At 48.5% G+C, this 16,775-nt stretch overlaps 1 long non-coding RNA gene across 2 annotated transcripts in view; it reads left to right on the forward strand.

The window, feature by feature from the left end:
- Positions 1 to 16,775, forward strand: part of LOC137624339 (uncharacterized) — a 165,230-nt gene that overhangs the window by 127,010 nt on the left and 21,445 nt on the right. The gene's annotated exons all lie outside the window — the stretch shown is intronic.

The raw sequence follows: 16,775 nt of genomic DNA on the forward strand, positions 1-16,775 counted from the left end.
CCTGCGTCTTCCCTCCTTTTTGTCTGTGTGTAATGGGTCTCAACCAGACCAGGTTGTCTGTCAACCTTTCAATGGGAGAGCTCCACTGGGACTATGCGCAGAACGGTTTCTGGACCCTCTGCTTCCCCTGACGGAACTCCCGGGAGGGCTTCTCCCACGGCGCAGACTACTCAAACAACCACACTGCGACATCTCTCCCGAACCGGGGCGTCGCTTCGGCTTCATGCCTGGAGACACTACGCCTCCTCCTCAAGAAGAGACAACCCGCTACAGTCGCGGGACGGAGGTCGCGTCATCTGCGATAGTCATCCGCAGGGGTCTTCCAGGCAAAGTGAAGAGTCCTCGGTGGTTGGTGCCGTGGGAGATATACCTCTTCCCTTGAGGCCTCTTCTCCAGCAATAACGGTCTTATTGCCTTTCGGCGGGAGGAAACTCCTTTCCGCTCTCGGCAATGAAGCCTGTCGCTCAGCCTTTCCCTGACCTTCAGGCTTAAAGGAATAACTTTTTCCTGCCCGCTGGATCTTTCCTCGCTCATGCGAAGCTACGATCGTCCCTGCCCTAGTCGGAGGAAGACCTCCAACTTGGAGCATGGCTCGGACTTTTGGTCCTTTAAGAGATCTTCTCAAGACCCTTTACGACAGGCCTCGGATTGTATTCCGCCTTGGGTCTCCTGCTCACTCTGGCCACGGCCAGTGTGTAAGCAATCTTCTTGGTCTCGTACGACTCCGCCCTTGCTAAGGAAGAGGGGAAGGCAACATTCAGGTTCGCCCCTGAGTTGTTGGCTAGACTCAGAACCTGGGGGTCCCAGCCCTTCGGTCCAATTCCTTCAAGATTTCGAGTCTCCATTCTGTATCTGATGTCCCAAGACCTTCTCTTTCTTGCCAGTAAAGGAATCGAGAGGTTAGCTTTGGGAACAGCTGCAGTTTGTCCTCAGTTGCAAACGATTTGGGAGCACAAGGAGGACACGGGGGAGAGTCACCAGTATACGTCTTCAGCCCGGACTCAAGGACATTCATCTCGACCTGTCTCCAGACCCTCCCCCGTCACGTCGCCCTACAGTACGATGTTGGATACATCGCAACGTCCCTCGCCTTTGAGTAATACTACTCTGTGACGCAGGTGCTACAACCTGGAGTCTGGAAGCGTCTAATGACCTTTGCAGCCCACTTCCTGCAGGGCGTGACCCACAGGAGTCTCGATACGTTTTCTATCGCTCTGTGGTGGCTACACAACAGCTGGTCTAACCTCAGGCTCCTTTTTGGACAGGTAGCAGAAGGTTGAGGGCATTGTTATCAGGTTTTAGTCTGCATGAACGAAAGAAGTATGTCTGGCCCTTATTTCTTTCTTCATCATCCCCTCTACAGGGAAGCAGCATCCTGGTCTCTGCATAGCTGACCTCGAACCTCTGCAGGTAAACCATGCTTCCTTGTGTTCCGAGTATTGAGTCAATACTGTCGCGTCCCCCATACCCTGACGAGGTGGTATTGGGAACGTCCTAACCCAGAGTTCCTTCTGGAACTCCAGGTCAACTGCCTAGGACGGGTCACACTTCTTCCTTCACACACAAGCTTATGTAGGCCACACGGTTCCTTGCGGAGCAATGAACTTGTGAGGTGCAGGGACTCCTTTTCTCGAGTGCGACTCACTCAGATTTTGAGTCCCCGGGTAAAGCCAAAGCCAGTATGGCTGGGGAATTTCCACCCTACCTAATGGGTAAGTCACCCAATGTAAATAGCGTGGCTTGTATTTCGGTTACGGAACAAATGACAAATTCGAAGATAATTTGTATTTTTCCTAACCATACAAACCTTAGCTATTTACACATATTTGCCCGCCAGCCCTGTCCCCCAAGACAAGTCCTACCTCTAAGTGAAAGTGAGCATTCATCTGTGTGTGAGGGGGGGAGGGGTAGCTAGCTACCACTCCCTTACCCCCGCTAACTAGCGCGGGGGTAATACACCCTCGTTAAATCCTAATGGCTCGCCATTTCAGCTGCGCTAAAAGGTAAACCCAATGTAAATAGCTAAGGTTTGTATGGTTAGGAAAAATACAAATTATCTTCGAATTTGTCATGTTTGATATTTGAATGTAGGCTTACATGGGTTTCTCACTTAAAAGCATTAAAAGCTAAATGTGTTGAAGCTCTGAATATCTTAAAAGTATTGTCCCATACATCGTGGGGGGCAGACCGCAATACTATTTTAAAATACAAGGCCTTGATTTTTTCCAAAATTAGTTATGGTTGTGAGGTATATTCTTCAGCCACCCCAAGCCGGTTAAAAATATTAGACTCGATACATCATGCAGGTATTAGATTGTCTACTGGAGCTTTTAAAACCTCGCCTATCCCAAGTCTCCTTGTTGATGCTGGAGAGTTACCTCTAGACCTTTACCGAATGTCTTTCATTCTTCGGTATTGGTTTAGATTGCAAACACTCCCTAACTCTCTAGCCTTTCAGACTGCAAGCCTCGTAAGACACGCATCATACTTTGAGTTGCACCCAAAATCTCCTCAACCTTATGGCTTTTGGGTGAAACGATTATTAAATAGTCTGGATATAATTAGAAATAAGGTACTTCCATTCAAGGTATCATCAACGCCTCCATGGAAGTTACCAGAGATATCTTTTTGTAAATATTTTATTGGAGATAAGAAGAATATGTCAGACCTAGAAGCCAGGTCTCTTTTTAATGAACATGTCAAAAGAACAGAGGATCAACTTTTATCTATACTGATGGCTCCAAATCTGATGCTGGCGTTGGATTTGGAGTACATAGTAATGGTTTTAATTGTAGAGGTGCACTTCCTCTGACCGCTTCCATATTTACTGCCGAACTGTATGGCATATTAACCGCTATTGAGAAAATAGCGTTGGAGAAGGAGGGTAATTTTACAATTTTTAGTGATGCAAGGAGTGTCCTTCAAGCTATGGAAGTTTTTAATTCTAATAACCCTCTAGTATTAAAGATTTTAGAATGGCTTTTCATTATTGGGCGGAGAAGTATAACAGTTCAATTTTGTTGGGTTCCAGCACATGTAGGTGTGTCCGGGAATGAGAAGGCAGATTCACTGGCTAAGGAGGCTGCATCCGAGTTGCTGCCAAGAAGGTATCCCATTCCCTGTGATGATTTCTTACCTGACATCAAGAAATTGGTTTGCAATAAATGGCAACAGCAATGGGATAGTCAAGATGGCAATAAAATGCGAGAGATAACAAATGACATATCTCCTTGGAGGTATATGATGATGCCCCGAAAATGGGAGACGTCTCTTTGTCGTCTCCGTATTGGTCACACTAGGTTGACACACGAGTTTCTGCTGAAGGGCCAACACCAACCGTATTGTGACGACTGTTTAGTACCTCTAACAGTAAGGCATTTGTTGACCGAATGCCCCAATTATAACAACTTAAGGAATAGATATTTGTTTGAGGCTCGAGGTGAGGGTGGCAGGTTCATCCTTGCCAAGATTCTTGGAAATGATGTGTCCTACCATGCAAGTGGCATTTTTAGATTTATTTCAGAAGCAGGTCTTCTGAAAAATATTTAACTTATGACATTCAACTTTTATGATTTTAATTGAATACTCTTTTATTTTTTATTTTATTTTTTTTTATTTTTGTATACATAAAGTAAATGTTACCGGCGTCAATGACCTCAGATGTCAGGATGCCTGAAAACTTTAAATCAATCAATCGGTCTCATCCTTTGAGGCTGGTTCGGACCTGAGCCGGACGTAACAGTCCGGATAAGCCTCGAAGTTCGGGAAGAATTCCACTTCTTCCAACAAGATAGATCCGACATTCTCACTGATGAAGATCTTACCAGTTGTGATCGGCATATGCTCGGCATATCTCCATGGGTTAGTATCCGAGCAAGAGGGGAGATCCTTAACCGAAATCCGTTTCGGTTGTTTAAAGTTCACTAGGGTAGACCGGAATTGCTCCTGGGTCTCTTGAAGTTTTCTTTCCATATGGTCCCCGAAGGCGAAAACACTTACATCACAGTTAACAGTATGTTTAATAATGCCACAATCTTCATAACTTAACCTAGGAACACTGGTCTATATCATGCATGAACACAAGCACTAGGCTATCCAGCCTAGGTGCTAAGCTAGCGATCTAGTATGGGGTTGAACGGCGACCGAGTCAGATGAGCGCTAAAACACGATATAAGTAATTCCTAGCTATGAAGACTAAATAACTAATAATATTAATTAGTTAAGAGACCGGATAAGGCTGTTCTGGCTAACTAAATAAGGCATGCGATATGAACAGCGACGCCATAAAATGGCGCGTCCGGGATCGGCACAGCTCTGCCACAAAACACAATATTTTACGAAAAGTAGAAGTTACTTTACGGCTAGAGCTTATTTAAACAATACTGGGACCTGTTATTCAACTTTCCAGAAGAAGGCGAGGCTGAAGGTAACGACATAACGGCGATGTAAGTAGATGAAAATCGCACTCAAGGGAAATCTGACCAAAGCAAGGGGCTACAGGCAGAAGGATGAGGACGGACGTGACGTCATTTAGCAATGGCGCCCGTTTGTTTACGTTTCGAGTACCAAAAGCAGCCACGAACGAGTGTAACTGTATAACGGCTCCCCAGTTATTCTCCACCTTTCCATATCGAAGTGTTAACTCTATATGGGGTGCAGATAGCTATGTGGCGTGTTAATACATGCGTCCCCTGTTGATATACGATATCCTAGAGGGAAACCTTTAGGGTACTCGCACCAGAAGTTAGAATTCTGTGATAACCTTTAGTTTAATTCTTTGGGAATATCCCTGTAGTTAAATATACCCAAGGAAGCTACTGAAGGAACCTTCCATCAGGACGTCATGGCTTGAGCCCAAAAATAGATTTTTCGCTTCGCTCAAAATACGTTTTGTAGTCCATCGTTGAATGGAGATAATAGGTTATATAAAACACAATTGTATTTTTTTTATTGAAACGGAAATGCATGATGCACTCGTGTATACTCTTTAGTAATATAAACTAATAAATGTATAAATATACAAACAAGAACAAAATAACTCACAATTGAATCACACTAAAATAATCAAAAGGGGGTTGGAAATAGAAATAAGGTAGCATATACGCAAACCAAGAGTGCATCATGAATTACATGCAAAAAAACTAATATAATTATAAATATGAGAAAACATAATACTATAAAAAGGTTTTCTTCAAGAATTAAATACATAAAGCAAACATAAGACAAAGCAATTATGCAAACATAGGAAGCACAGACAGTAAACACATCCGATGTACATGAAAATACAAATACAAACAAATAGTTTACAAATACAGTAAAATGTTAGTATTTAGGGAATAGAAAAAAATAAGAAGACACAGAACACTGACAAAATAACAAGTTGAAGCAGTATACCCCTGTAATGCTAATCAGGTGTGTAACTTGTGTAAATATGCTGAAATATTCATGCACTTTTTGGGCTCAAGCCATGACGTCCTGATGGAAGGTTCCTTTGGTAGCTTCCTTGGGTATATTTAACTACAGGGATATTCCCAGAGAATTAAACCACAGGTTATCACAGAATTCTAACTTCTGGTGCGAGTACCCTAAAGGTTTCCCTCTAGGATATCGTATATCAACAGGGGACGTATGTATTAACACGCCACATAGCTATCTGCACCCCATATAGAGTTAACACTTTGATATGGAAAGGTGGAGAATAACTGGGGAGCCGTTCCACAGTTACACTCGTCCGTGGCTGCTTTTGGTACTCGAAACGTAAACAAACGGGTGCCATTGCTAAATGACGTCACGTCTGTCCTCATCCTTCTGCCTGTAGCGCCTTGCTTTGGTCGGATTTCCCTTTGTGCGATTTTCATCTACTTACATCGCCGTTATGTCTTTACCTTCAGCCTCGCCTTCTTCTGGAAAGTTGAGTACCAGGTCCCAGTATTGTTTAAATAAGCTCTAGCCGTAAAGTAACTTCTACTTTTCGTAAAATATTGTGTTTTGTGGCAGAGCTGTGCCGTTCCCGGACGCGCCATTTTATGGCATCGCTGTTCTTTTGCATGCCTTATTTAGCTGGCCAGAACAGCTTTATCTGGCCTCTTAACTAATTGATATTGTTAGTTATTTAGTCTTCATAGCTAGGAATTACGTATATCGTGTTTTAACGCTCATCTACTCGGTCGTCATTCGACCCCATACTAGATCGCTAGCTTAACCCCTAGGCTAGATAGCCTAGCACTTGTGTTCATGCATGATATATACCAGTGATCCTAGGTTAAGTTATTAAGATTGTGGCATTATTTAACATACTGTTAACTGTGATGTAAGTGTTTTTGCCTTCGTGGACCATATAGGGGATTGGTTTGATTGCGTTTCTTTCCAACCTTACCTAAATGTAGGAAACCCTATATGCTCCCTAATCCCCTGCCTGCGGGCATTCCCTCTGTGTGGCCATGCTTCCCCTTCTATTTAGGGGAATCTTGTCTACAATCAGAGTATTTATTGCTTCTCAGTCTACCCTAAGGGAATGATCCCCCCTTAGGGTTGCGACCGAGAAATAAGGAACGGCTCTGCCCTTCCACAATTGCATCTGGTTGGGTTACTCATCCCTTCCAGCAACTTGCGATGTGTCTTTCAGCCTACCTAGCCTAGGAATTAACTCTCCTTATCTAGGTTAGGCTTTGGGGGGGGGGGGGCTAGTTCTGTACTTTTATAGTTTGAGACGGTACTCCTGAACCAATCTCATTCTGGTTTCCTAACCTAGGCTAGGAAGCGTTCTCCCTATCCTTGGTGGCCGTTCTTGTACAGAGCCTCCACTATGAAAGACCCTTCTTCTTCTCCCTCCCCATCTATCCCTTTGGTGTAGGCTTGCCTATACACATCTGCCCTTAGTCCTACAGCTCCTCCCTTGGGTGGAGTGGTAGGGCTAACTTGTTCTCCTGCTGAGCTGGCCGCTCTGGTTCATATACCCTTCATAGCGTTCTATGGGGGTAGTCGCCGGCAACGGTCCGGCCAGCGGGGGTTTCCCACTCTTGAGTGCACTCTAACCCTCCCTTGGGTTACCCCAGGCATCCGGCCGACTGCCGGCCCCCTGCCGCCGGATGCTAGGAGTATCTACTCCTTTCATGGGTGCATTCTCTCTGGAGGGATGCCGGAGGGGTATGTGGTCTTACCCCTCCAATCCCTCCTTACCTTTCTCTCCATCTATCCTGGTGCCGGTCCCTTGCCGCCTCTACTGCCGGCGATACCGCCTTACCTCTCGTGACACTCTTTCATAAGATTCCCTCCCTCCTCTAAGTCGTCAGCCTTCCGTGTGCCGGAGGCTGCCGCCTTCCGTCGGCATACAGCCGATGTCCCACCCCTCCCTTTACCTAGTAACAGCTGGCCGACCTTCGGAGCCGGCCACCGGCGTGCCGGCATTGATTGCCGGCGGTCTAGGTATATAACCATATACATAATTATCTTATGAACTGATCCAAGCTCACCAGGCCGTCAGCCTTCGGCTGCCGGAGCCGCTGCCTCCTGCCGGCGACCCGCCGCTGTGCCGGCGGTCGCCACGATGGTATTATGTTTAGATACTCAATGTGTCTGTCTTGATGGCTTCCACCCTGCTGGACCGGCCTCCGGCGTGCTGTCGGTCTGCCGGCACCCTCCAGAGACGTCAAGGGACATGCACCCCTTCTCATACCTGCCGACAACATGTCGACAGTCATCACACTGCAGCCAGATGGCTTAGCCACTTCTATATATAGGTATTGTCTTACCATCTAAATCTGTGGCTGTGCTGTCTGATTGCACATTACAATATTCCAGCATACTCTGTGTGTCTTAGTACGGCCGATTGCCGGAACCTATATCTAATAAGGGGTCTCCTATTCCCCTTCTACCCCAGGGAACTGAGTGGTCTCAGCCCCTGATACACCTCGCAGGCAATTTCTGTTAGAGGCTTAGCTTCTACCCACCACGGCTTATCCATATGGATTTCCGCCTTGTGACCGTCGGCCACAAAAGAAATTGCCTAATGATAAGGTTACGGTAACCGACTGGGCGGGATTCACAAGTATGTGTCTATCTACTTCCTTTCCCGCTCTCTACTCTCAGGCATTATAATACTTATGAATTATTTAATGCTTAAAAACTTAGATTAAATTATCTTAAATTTAGAGTAATGTAAGTCATTCTTATGCCTTCCATGTACCCATGATCTCTTTCTTTTACAGGAGGAGTATATGAAGTGTGAAAGCAACTTGTGTGGAGTGAAGCGCCCGGACTTCTACGGGCACAAGGCATGCCGACCCACGCCCCCTGCACCGCCAAGAAAGGCGACCTGAAATACTGGGACCCGCAGCACTGTACAGTCTGCAAGAGTCGTCTGGTCGAAGCGTTCGACGATCCTCCTTCAGCGGAGGCAAGGGACAACGCTCGAGAGAAGCTACGCAAGTGGGTGCGTGGCTTCCAGAAGAACGCCACCGGACCGTATCTCGCCACCGAAGATTTGAGGGCCTTGCTGTTTCCAAAGGCATCTAAAGACTCCGTGGTCCCCAGTGATCAGATCCCCACCGTCCAGATAGTGGTGGAACCTGATATCGTCATGGCCCAGTCCATGCATGAGTGCCACTTAGATTCCGACAACGTGGAATGTATGTCGGAAGTGTCGGAAGGGACGGAGAGGAACCTCATGGGCGAGGAGCTCGACTATGAGAAAGATCAGGTGGAATACCCTGATTCGGAGCATGAGGTCGCTCCCAATCCTACTCCCGCATCGACTCCTGCACCGTCCGAGGAACCTGTTCCTGCGACTTCTGCCACCCCGGACCCTCTTCCATCAGGCACTCATGAGGTCTTCAAGATGCTTGAAGCCCTCATGGAAAGAAAACTTCGCGAGACCTACGAGCTATTCAGGTCTAACCTAGGAAGTTTTAAACAACCGAAACGGATTTCGGTTAAGGACCTCCCTGCTTGCTCAGATACTAACCCATGGAGGTATGCTGAGCATATGCCGATCATGACTGGTAAGATCTTCATCAGTGAGAAGGTCGGATCTATCTTGTTGGAAGAAGTAGAATTCTTCCCAAATTTCGAGGCTTATCCGGACTGTTACGTCCGGCTCAGGTCCGAACCAGCCTCAAAGGAAGAGACCGAACCGAAGGAAGTAATCGTGTTCGATCTCGCGAAGGCCCAGGCTATGCTAGCCAATGCGGTGAAGAGTAGGGGTTTCACCAACTCCAAGATGCCGGCGCTCAGTAAGAAGCACCCAACCTTCGTTGCACCGAACGATGCGACCTTCCCCTTTATAGAAAAGGCCTTCACTGCGGTCTTGAAAGCAGTGGAAGAAGGGAAACCTTACCCTGTACTGGAGGAGTGCAGACCCTTCTCCCTTACTGTTCCCCCTGATGATAGACACTGGAAAGACGTCCAGTGAACATTCACAGTGGGGAAGTTAGAGCCTGACGTAGCCGGTCGTCAGTTCAATGAGGACCTCCCAAGGCTAAATGATCACCTCCTTCGTAGGGAACAGGATACGAAGGAGAGGCTTGCCGCATCGCTGTCCCTCCAGGTACAGCTCAAAGTTATGGCCGGAGACACTAGAATCCCAGACTTCTACTTGGTCCTAGCCAAAACACATTTGGCAACGGTGACGAAGGACCTGTACAGCTTCACTAGGGCTCGTAGAGCCTGTCGTGAATTCGTGTTTGCCAACGTGACGGTAAAACACGAACCCCGGAAGCTGATTTCCTCCAATATCTGGGGTAAATACCTCTTTCCCTCCTCCTTGGTGAAAGAGGTTTCTGACAAGGCCGCCACGGAGAACAGGAACCTTCTCCATAAGTGGGGCATGTCAAAGAAAAGGAAATCCTCTCAGGACGATGGCCCTCAACCTAAGAGGAAATCCCTGAAACAGAAACCCCAGCAACGTCAACAGAGACGGCAGTTTCCGGGTTCCGCTACTCCCCAAGTGGCAGCTCAGCCACAGCAGACCTTTCAGCTGGTCACCCAGCCGGTGGTATCGCAGTCACCGGTCTTCACCCCTGCATTTGAGCAACATGCTACTACCTTTCGTCCCAGAGGTAGGGGCTCAAGCAGAGGTTCCGGCAGAGATTCGTCTCGCCGCCCCTCCAGAGGCAGAGGAGGAAGGGGAGCTAGCGGCCGAGGTGGCAAACCCTCGGGAAACCAGAAGCAATGAAGTGCTTCCGGTGGGAGGAAGACTCCGCCAATTCCAGGATCGTTGGACCTTCGATCCCTGGGCACACAGCATCGTCAAGAAGGGACTAGGCTGGAGCTGGACACTACCACCCCCAGCCTTCCAGCAATTCTTCCAACAGTCAGCCCCCCTCCTGGAAGAATACGTCCTAGAACTCTTGAACAAGAAGGTGATCAGGAGGGTGAAGTCAACCAGGTTCCAAGGGAGACTATTTTGCGTTCCCAAGAAGGACTCCGACAAACTCAGAGTCATTTTAGACTTATCCCCCATCAACAAGTTCATTGCGAACAACAAGTTCAAGATGCTGACTCTCCAACAAATAAGGACCCTTCTGCCTCAAGGGGCCTACACGGTCTCGATAGACCTGGCGGATGCCTACTGGCACGTTCCAATGAATCATCATGCTTCCTCCTACCTAGGATTTCGACTCCAAAGGAAAAGTTACGCCTTCAGGGACATGCCCTTCGGGCTCAACGTAGCTTCATGGATCTTCACCAAGCTGGCAGACACCATCGTCCAACAGCTCCGCCTTCGCGGCGTCCAAGTGATGGCTTACCTAGACGACTGGCTGGTCTGGGCGACATCGCCCGAAGATTATGTAAGATCCTGCAACAAAGTCACCCAGTTCCTAGAATATCTGGGATTCAAGATAAACGCCGAGAAATCTCGCCTCTCTCCAGCTCAGAAGTTCCAATGGTTGGGAATCCATTGGGATCTTCAGTCACACCGCCTTTCCATCCCGCAGAAGAAAAGGAAGGAAATAGCAGGGTCTGTCAGAAGACTGCTGAAATCCAAACGGATCTCAAGACGACAGCAGGAACAAGTTCTAGGCTCTCTACAGTTCGCCTCTGTGACAAACCCAGTGCTTCGCGCACAGCTAAAGGATGCCGCGGGAGTCTGGAGACGTTCTGCATCCATCGCTCGAAGAGACCTCAAGAGACGGCTCCCAAACAGACTTCGCTTACTATTAAAGCCGTGGTCGGAAGCAAAGGCCCTGAAAAGGTCCATTCCTCTTCAACACCCACCTCCATCGCTCAACATCCACACGGACGCTTCACTGGAGGGTTGGGGAGGTCACTCCCACCAACGACAGGTTCAAGGAACATGGTCTCCCCTATTCAAGACGTTTCACATCAACATCTTAGAGGCCATGGCAGTCCTTCTCACCCTGAAGAAACTCTCTACGCCTCCCTCGATCCACATCCGTCTGACTCTGGACAACTCGGTGGTAGTCAGATGTCTCAATCGTCAGGGCTCGAGATCGCCCCAGATAAATCAGGTACTTCTTCCAATCTTCCGTCTGGCAGAAAAGAAGGAATGGCACCTGTCTGCAGTTCACCTACAAGGATTCTGCAACGTGACGGCGGACGCTCTATCACGGACAAGCCCAATAGAGTCGGAATGGTCTCTAGACGCAAGATCATTCTCCTTCATCCTTCGCCAAGTCCCGGAACTTCAGATCGATCTCTTCGCAACGAGCGACAACAATCAACTTCCTCGATATGTGGCCCCATACGAGGACCCCAAGGCAGAAGCAGTGGATGCCATGTCACTGGATTGGAACAGATGGTCCAGGATATACCTGTTCCCTCCCCCCAACCTTCTGCTGAAAGTCCTCTCCAAACTGAGAACCTTCAAAGGGACAGCATCCCTAGTGGCTCGCAAGTTGCCCCGGAGCAATTGGTACCCCCTGGTCCTGGAGCTGCAGCCCACGCTGATCCCCCTCCCGGGCCCAGTTCTCTCTCAGCAAGTACAGAAGTCGACTGTCTTCGCTTCATCACTGAAAGTCAGGGACCTTCATCTCATGATTTTCTCTCCCTGGCCGCAAAGAATAGGTTTGGGATCTCGAAGAAAAGTCTAGACTTCCTCGAGGAATACAAGACCGAATCCACACGACGGCAATATGAATCTTGCTGGAGAAAGTGGGTCTCGTTCGTCAAAGCAAAAAAAATTCTACGGAAATCACCATTGATTTTTGCATGTCCTTCTTCATTCACTTTCATGGACAAGGCTTAGCAGCCAACACGATTTCCACCTGCAAATCGGCTTTGACTAGACCACTACTGTACGCTTTCCAGATTGATCTGTCCAGCGATATCTTCAATAAACTGCCAAAGGCATGCGCTAGACTACGCCCAGCACCTCCGCCAAAACCTATCTCCTGGTCCCTGGACAAGGTGCTCCATTTTGCCTCTAACCTGGACAACGATTCGTGCCCTCTCAAGGACCTGACTCAAAAAGTTATCTTCCTTTTTGCTCTCGCCTCGGGAGCCCGAGTCAGCGAAATAGTGGCATTATCAAGAGACGAGGGTCATATCCTGTTCACAGATACAGGAGAACTTACCCTCTTCCCTGTTCCGACGTTTCTCGCAAAAAATGAATTACCCACCAAGAGATGGGGCCCCTGGAGAATCTGCCCCCTGAAGGAAGATGTCTCTCTATGCCCAGTGGAGAGTCTTAAGGTCTATCTTCGAAGAACTTCAGACTTTGGTGGAGGTCAACTCTTCAAAGGAGAAACATCGGGTAGCGACCTGTCACTGAAACAACTAAGAGCGAAAATCACCTACTTCATTCGCAGAGCGGATCCTGACAGTACACCCGCAGGTCATGATCCTAGAAAATTCGCGTCTTTTCTGAATTTCTTCCAGAGTATGGATTTCGAAAGCCTCAAGAGCTTCACAGGGTGGAAATCGTTGCGCGTTTTCTTCAAGCACTACGCGAAGCAAGTGCATGAAGTTAAAAATTTCGTGGTAGCCGCAGGTAGTGTTATGAAACCTGCCGTTTAACTCTGCATAGGACAGCGAGTTACTTGGGACTTTAACTCTACGGGTGCCTGTGTTGACCCTTGTGTGATACATAGTGATTTCATGGACACTTAGTGTTTCTAATAGACTGTTCTTATCAAGGTGAAATGTCATAGTCGTCACATGAGTGCCACATGCCTAGACCACAATGTGTTTTTCCTTATTAAAGACTGACGTTCCTATGGAACTTGTGCTTTCTAATAATTTGAAATTTCTTTCAGATTCAAGAGCGAAGTCTTCTCATTTCTATGTACATTATAATTTGTTTGTAAATTAACTTTACATCATTTTCTTCAGGGTGAGAAGGACCGCCATGGCCTCCAAGATGTTGATGTGAAACGTTTTGAATAGGGGAGACCATGTACTTTGAGCCTGTTGTTGGTGGGAGTGACCTCCCCAACCCTCCAGCGAAGCGTCCGTGTGGATGTTGAGTGATGGAGGTGGATGTTGAAGAGGAATGGACCTTTTCAGGGCCTTTGCTTCCGACCACGGCTTTAAGAGTAATCGAAGTCTGTTTGGGAGCCGTCTCTTGAGGTCTCTTCGAGCGATGGATGCAGAACGTGTCCAGACTCCCGCGGCATCCTTTAGCTGTGCACGAAGCACTAGGTTTGTCACTGAGGCGAACTGTAGAGAGCCTAGAACTTGTTCCTGCTGACATCTTGAGATCCGCTTGGATTTCAGCAGTTTTTTGACAGACCCTGCTATTTCTTTCCTTTTCTTCTGTGGAATGGAAAGGCGGTGTGACTGAAGATCCCAATGGATTCCTAACCGTTGGAACTTCTGAGATGGAGAGAGGCGAGATTTCTTGGTGTTTATCTTGAATTCCAGGTGTTCTAGAAACTGGGTGACTTTGTTGCAGGATCTTAGACAATCTTCGGGCGATGTCGCCCAGACCAGCCAGTCGTCGAGGTAGGCCATCACCTGGACGCTGCGGAGGCGGAGCTGTTGAACGATGGCGTCTGCCAGCTTGGTGAAGACCCGTGGGGCCACGTTGAGCCCGAAGGGCATGGCCCTGAAAGCGTAGCTTTTCCTTTGGAGTCGAAATCCTAGGTAGGAGGAAGCGTGGTGGTTCATTGGAACGTGCCAGTAGGCATCCGCCAGGTCTATCGAGACCGTGTAGGCCCCTTGAGGCAGAAGGGTCCGTATCTGTTGAAGAGTCAGCATCTTGAACTTGTTGTTCGCTATGAACTTGTTGAGGGGGGATAAGTCTAGAATGACTCTGAGTTTGTCGGAGTCCTTCTTGGGGACGCAAAACAGTCTCCCTTGGAACCTGGTTGACTTTACCCTCCTTATCACCTTCTTGTTCAAGAGTTCTAGGACATATTCTTCCAGGAGGGGGGCTGACTGTTGGAAGAATTGCTGGAAGGCTGGGGGTGGTTGAGTCCAGCTCCAGCCTAGACCCTTCTTGACGATGCTGTGTGCCCAGGGATCGAAGGTCCAACGATCCTGGAATTGGCAGAGTCTTCCTCCCACCGGAAGCACTTCATTGCTTCTGGCTTCCCGAGGGTTTGCTACCTCGGCCGCTAGCTCCCCTTCCTCCTCTGCCTCTGGAGGGACGGCGAGATGCATCTCTGCCTGCACCTCTGTTTGAGCCTCTACCTTTGGGACGAAAGGTAGTTGACTGCTGCTCAAATGCAGGGGTGAAGACCGGCGACTGTGACAAGACCGGTTGGGTGACCAATTGAAAGGTCTGTTGTGGCTGAGCTGCCACTTGGGGAGTAGCGGATCCCGGAAACTGCCGTCTCTGTTGACGTTGCTGGGGTTTTGGTTTGGTGGGTCTCCTCTTAGGTTGAGGGCCGTCGTCCTGAGAGGATTTCCTTTTCTTTGACATGCCCCATTTGTGGAGAAGGTTCCTGTTCTCCGTGGTGGCTTTGTCAGTGATCTCTTTCACTAGGGAGGAGGGAAAGAGGTGTTTTCCCCAGATGTTGGAGGAAATCAGCCTCCGGGGTTCGTGTCGCACTGTCGCATTTGCAAACACGAATTCACGACAGGCTCTGCGAGCCTTCGTGAAGCTGTACAGATCCTTAACGACCGTTGCCAGATGTGTCTTTGCAAGGACCATGTAATAGTCAGGGACCCTAGTGTCACCGGCCATGACTTCGAGCTGTACTTGGAGGGACATAGATGCGGCGAGCCTTTCCTTCGTTTCATGTTCCCGACGAAGGAGATGATCGTTAAGTTTCGGGAGGTCCTCGTGAAACTGACGACCAGCGACGTCAGGCTCTAGTTTCCCCACTACGAAGGTTGACTGGACGTCTTTCCAGTGTCTAACATCAGGGGGAGTGGTCAGGGAGAAGGGCTTGCACTCCTCCAGTACCGGGCAAGGTTTCCCTTCTTCCACTGCCTTATGTACCGCAGTGAAGGCCTTTTCCAGAAAGGGGAAGGTCGCATTGTCTGGTGCGACGAAGGTCGGGTGCTGTTTGCTAAGCGCCGGCATTTTCGAGTTGGTGAAGCCCCTACTTTTCACCGCGCTGGCTAACATAGCCTGGGCCTTCGGGAGATCGAACATGATAACCTCCTTTGGTTCAGTCTCTTTTTTTAGAGGCGGGTTCGGACCTGAGTCGGACGTAACAGTCCGGGTAAGCCTCAAAGTTCGGGAAGAATTCCACTTCTTCCAACGCAATCGAGCCGACCTTCTCGCTGATAAAGATCTTGCCCGTGGTTATCGGCATGTGCTCGGCATACCTCCATGGGTTAGTATCCGAGCATGCAGGGAGGTCCTTAACCGAAATCCTTTTCGGTTGCTTCGAACTTCCGAGGTTGGACCTGAAGAATTCATGCGTCTCGCAAAGTTTCTTATCCATGAGAGCTTCAAGCATCTTGAAGATCTCCTGAGTGCTAGATGGGGTAGGGTCCGGGGTAGCGGATGTAGAAGGAAGTGATACTTCCATCGGTGTAGGAGTTGGTGCAGGGGTGGAAGCTGGAGCGACCTCATGCTCCGAATCAGGGTATTCCACCTGATCTTCCTCATAGTCCAGCTCGTCGCCCATGAGGTTCCTCTCCGTGGTCTCCGATACTTCAGACATAATGTCCACGTTGTCGGAGTCTAAACGGCACTCATGCATGGACTGAGCCATGACCACATCAGGTTCCACCACTATCTGGACGGTGGGGATCTGATCACTAGTGACCACTGAGTCTTTTGATGCCTTTGGAAATAGCAAGGCCCTCAAATCTTCGGTAGCGAGATACGGTCCGGTGGCGTTCTTCTGGAAGCCACGCACCCACTTGCGTAGCTTCTCTCGAGAGTTGTCCCTTACCTCCGCTGAGGGAGGATCGTCGAACGCTTCGACCAGACTACTCTTGCAGACTGTACAGTGCTGCGGGTCCCAATACTTTAGGTCGCCTTTCTTGGCGGCGCAGGGGGCTTGGGTCCGACACGCCGTGTGCCCGTAGAAGTCCGGGCGCTTCACTCCACAGAAGTTGTGGTCACACTTGATGTACTCCTCCTGTAAAAGAAAGAGATCATGAGTATACGGAAGGCATAAGAATGACTTACATTACTCTAAAGTTAAATTTTAAGAAGTTAAACTTTCACTTAACATTAAATAATTCAAGAATATTGTAATGTTAAAGAGAGGAGCGGGAAAGGAAGTAGATAGACACATACTTGTGCATCCCGCCCAGCTGGTTACCGTAACCTTATCAATAGGCAATTTCATTTGTGACCGAGGACACAAAAACGGAAATCTTCATGGATCACCGTAGAGGGTAGAAGATAATTCTAGCAGAGATTGCCTGCGAGGTGTATCAAGGACTGAGACCACTCAGACCCTTAGAGT

Source organism: Palaemon carinicauda, chromosome 31 (assembly GCF_036898095.1).
Source record: "Palaemon carinicauda isolate YSFRI2023 chromosome 31, ASM3689809v2, whole genome shotgun sequence".
In the NCBI taxonomy this organism is placed as follows: domain Eukaryota; kingdom Metazoa; phylum Arthropoda; class Malacostraca; order Decapoda; family Palaemonidae; genus Palaemon; species Palaemon carinicauda.